Source organism: Cicer arietinum, chromosome 1, assembly GCF_000331145.2.
Source record: "Cicer arietinum cultivar CDC Frontier isolate Library 1 chromosome 1, Cicar.CDCFrontier_v2.0, whole genome shotgun sequence".
Classification (NCBI taxonomy): Eukaryota; Viridiplantae; Streptophyta; class Magnoliopsida; order Fabales; family Fabaceae; genus Cicer; species Cicer arietinum.
Window position 1 is genome coordinate 21,201,608 of NC_021160.2, and position 4,576 is coordinate 21,206,183.

Below are 4,576 nucleotides of genomic sequence, written 5' to 3' on the forward strand. Positions count from 1 at the left end.
TATATATATATATATATATATATATTCTCATGTCAATTATTTTTATTTTTGCATTTAAGTTTTGTTGAGAAATTTCTTTGTCTTGTATAATAAGCATATATTTTTGTTTATTTATGAAATAATTAATATTGAAGTATTCATGATGAATTGTACAAAAAAAAATGCTTATCTTTATCATTGTTTGAAAATTTTATTAGAATCAAGTTAGTTTGAATAACAACGATCCTTAATTTTAGTTTCGATGATAACAAAATATAAGTGAGAATAATTTATATGTTTAAATATGTAGATCCTCTTATGAAAATTTAGAGTTTTGTCTATTCGAAGAAACATTTATTTTGGTGAGTATTATTGTCATCTTCTACTCAATGTTTTCTCATCGATCATCATTCCAAGTGCATCATCTGAACAATCTACTACATATTTAAGTGTATTATCAAGATTACCTGATGTTCCAATCAACACTATGATGAAAATATCAATCTCCTACATAGTTAAACAGAAAAGGAGAAAAAGACAAGTATCAATTTCAAAATTCATATTGGTTGTTCTAGATAGTACAAAATTGTACAAGTTGTGCATAACATTTCCTGCATCTGTCAAAAAAAAATAATTGTATCATTTCATGTACTATAAAAATACTTTTGCGTAAATTTCAAAAAAGCAAGAAAACTTTGAACAATCACGCTGCAAAAGTCAAGAACCAATTATGAGTACATCAAGTGATCTTATTTTCAAAATATTTTCTATTGAAACATACTCACATTTTATTTTGAGCTTAAAATCTCTATCGCATGTTGAGATTTATCTTGCAATTCACAAATTTTTACATTTTTGTAACTTGACCCAATATTGGTTGCATCCTGAAAAGCTTAACAATACTAAGTTAGAAGTTTGAGAAAAGTAGAACATAGCAGGAATACATTAATATGTTCTAGTAGTTGAAAAGAAAAATCAGTTTGCTTTAGTGTTGAAATCCTTCAGGTTGAAGGGGTTAGACGTAGTTTCTATGTGGTTAAGTAGGATAACTTGCTTGTGTTCATGTGCTTTCCTTTATCTTGTTATCTTAGAAGTTTTGTTTTCGAATAGTTTTTAAAAATCACTTGGTTTTAAAAGTAAAACTATTTATACACAATTCAAACCTCCCACTTCAAGTGTTTTTTTATCACATGTGATTGACATCAGAGTTGGATCTCTTGGTTGAGCACTTTAATGTGTTTGTGAAAAGATCCTAAGGGCTTATGTGTGAACAATGTCTAAATTTAGTGATAAAGTAGTTGGTTTTTTATGGAGAGAGATTTGAGTATTGGAAAGATAAACTTATAAGCTTATGCATTTCTCAGAATTTTGAACTATAGGATCTAGTGCAAAAAGGATTTGAAGATCCAAAAGATGCAAATGGTGATGTCATAGCAAGAAAACAACAAGTTGCTTATCAATAGAAAAAGCTTAAGATGTATTGTAAAGTTGGAATATTTATGATGAATGTTATTACCTTTAAAGAGTTTGATAGAATCAATGCTAAAGAAACAACAAAAGTGTATCTTTGATGCTTTATGTGTTAACTATGAAGGAAATAAGCAAGTCAAAGAATCCAAAGAAAACTTATTAGTAATGAGTTTTGTAATCAAGTGGAGACCCAAAGTTACAACCATTCAGAAAGTTATAGATCTCAACAAACTTCCTCATGAGGCATTACAATCCCATGAGATTGAGCTAAATGAAGATCAATCATAGAGGAAATAAAAGTTTGTTGATTTGATATCTAAAAGGACGAAGAATGTCTCCAAAGTTGTTCAAGCTAAAGAAAAATCATATGAAGATGGGTCTGGTGATCAGAGTGAAGACTCATATGATGATGAGATATCATTTTTGTATAAAAAAAGTTCAACGTTTATGAAGTAGGAGAAACAAGTAGTTTCCTAAAGGACTTTACACTTCAAATTAGAATGTTCAAAGCTCGAGAAGGAAAATTTCAAGAGAAAAGTGTTCAAACAGAAAAAAGAAGAGTCTTATAGCAACATGGCATGACTCTAATGGTTTCAAATAGCAATGTAAGATTCACCAATTTGTAAGGCTGCTTTTTGTGGTCGAATATCATAATCAAGTACTTGCATTTACTCTATACGGATTAATCGTTATTCTTTCATATAGTTGTAATACCTATTATCATTTATCTAGAAATAGATAATAATTTCATACATAATAATATTACAAAGCTAGTTTGTAAATTCTAAAACATACAAGGAAGAAAATATCATTATGACTAGACACTGGTTTACAAAATATTCCAATGAATATTCAAATATTACAAATATTAAATACAAAATAAACTAAGCATCAACAATATCAACTCACTTAGAGCCCAAAGTTAACGTCGACTTATCTGCTATAATACATAAAAGTAAAAAGTGAGGTAATAATCTCAGTTAGTTCCATAAAAATGAGATAAGATATTTTTTCCTTTACTTAAAACTTCAAGAATGAAAAGAACTCACATACACCATATTATCCACAATAACTTGAGTGCCCTGTAAGTTGCACATTTTTACTATCTTCTGCAAATTTTGAACTATCTATCCTAATCATTTCAACGTGAGTCACCAGAATAATTGTAATCATTATGTAAAGTAGGTATTGGCCTTGACCGCAATTGGAGACTCAACTTTTTTTTCCATTACTAATGTTTCATAATTGAAACACCATGCTAACTCACCATAGCATTTCAATCAAGCAATTAATCCATATCATGTAAAAAAAGGTTATTAACAATCATTTCTTATTAACATGATACAATCTACTTGAATATATCTTACAAAATCACATTTTACATCAACAGGATAGTTATGTCCCAAACTAAATTTGTTGAACGAATTTAAATTTCTCTTAGTGGATTCAGCTTAGAATGGAACTTCAACCCCATTATCTTTCATATTCGCTTAACAAATTTAGTTTCTCTTAGATCATCCAACTTAGTAGCAAACTTGAGAATTTTCAGGTCCAATTCTGTAAGTCCCATGGTTTTAAATTTTAATTTATGTATTTTGGTATTGAACTATGAGACTTTTTAGCCAAGTTATTGATATTTTGTGAGTTTAATACCCAAAAATATCTTTTGATGCCCGATTAAAATTATTCGTCGATAAATAAATTAGATTAAGTACGGTGAATATTTTGTCAAAGAATAATTTATTTATGTTACGAAGAGTTTAATTTCAGACAGTTTTGTTAAAAATATCCCAGGTTGACGAAAATGGTATCTATCAATTGAGTTGCAACGAGAGTGGATATTTTTTATCAAATTGTTTTGAGAGGTTATGGGTGAGATGGTAATTTTGATAAATATCTAGATATTTTTAGATATTGGATTGGTTTAATTAAGATTTATTTATATATATATATATATATATGTGTGTGTGTGTGTGTGTGTGTGTGTGTGTGAGAGAAGAAAGAAAAGGAAAGGAAAGAAAATAGAAGAAAGGAAAAAAAAAAAAGAGAAAATGAAATAGAAAGAAAGGAAAACTGAAGGAAAAGAGAAAAGCATTTTCCTCTCCCTGCCTCGTGACAGTGCGCCTCCTCTTCCTTCATCTTTTTTTTTTGCTTCTTTTGCTTCAAGAAAAGAAACCCAAGGCTCGGTGGGTTAGAAGACAAAGATTTCTCAGCTTCATTCTTCTTGTTTGATTTCTCAGCTTCCCGTCAAACATAAACCTTCACGTGTCTTCTAGATCTAAGCTTTATTTCGCGAAGAGATAGAAGGGAAAGTTGCTCATCACTCCGCTATGGTGCTAGAGAGTCAACTTTGGAAGCAACGACGCGAATGAAGTTTTTACCAGAATAAATCGCAGTACCGTAATCGCTCGTTAAAGATATCATTAAGGTAAGAGGTCCTTCCAAACTTTTAGTTTGCATTTAGGGACTTATTTTTGGTTGTGTGGAAAATAAATTTGTTGGGTTTGAAGTGTAGATTTGGGGAAAATGAATTTAATGCTTTTATGGGTGAAAGTTTGGAGTTGGGTTTTTTGATGAAATTGATGAGTGTTTTCGTGTAAATGGAATTTAATTCATCTATGTGTGTTTTTGAGGAAAAGTAATTTGATGTGTTTGAGTTGTGGTTTGTGAAAATTAGTTTGACATGTGTTATGTTTGAGTTTTGTGGAAATTTGTGGTGATTGATGATTGAACTTAGTGTGGATTTTGTGGTTTTTGAATTGATCGAATTTAATGTAAATTGTGGATTAAATTTGATGTGTGTGGTGGAAAATAAATGTATGAGTATGCTCTGTGTGGAATTTAAAAATCGTTAGAGTTAAATGAGTATTAAAAATGGGGAATCTTTTAATATCTGCATTTACTTAATGATTGTCGTGAAAATCGTTAGAGTTAAATGAGTATTAAAAATGGGGAATCTTTTAATATCTGCATTTACTTAATGATTGTCGTGGATAGAGTCAAAGTATGCTCATGCATTTCATAGTACATGGCGACTAGATGGGCCATGGTGATAGTGGTGACCGGATGGGCCACGAGATGATTCCATGTGATTTGTTGGTTCATCTTATCCTTGCATGAATTGTCG

The 4,576-nt window shown here is 30.1% G+C and overlaps 1 long non-coding RNA gene across 3 annotated transcripts in view; it reads right to left on the bottom strand.

Moving 5' to 3' along the window:
- Nucleotides 1–92: 92 nt before the first annotated feature.
- The window catches only part of LOC105852754 (uncharacterized), a 27,936-nt gene continuing 23,452 nt past the window's right edge, over nt 93–4,576 (bottom strand). Inside the window, exons 3-4 of one of the 3 annotated variants that reach the window (XR_012163148.1) lie at nt 765–863; nt 93–596 (exon numbers count right to left, since the gene is read on the bottom strand). This is a non-coding gene — a long non-coding RNA (uncharacterized lncRNA). Of the gene's footprint in view, nt 2,390–4,576 lie in introns of all 3 variants that reach the window. The other 2 variants (XR_012163145.1, XR_012163144.1) reach the window with 2 other exon arrangements.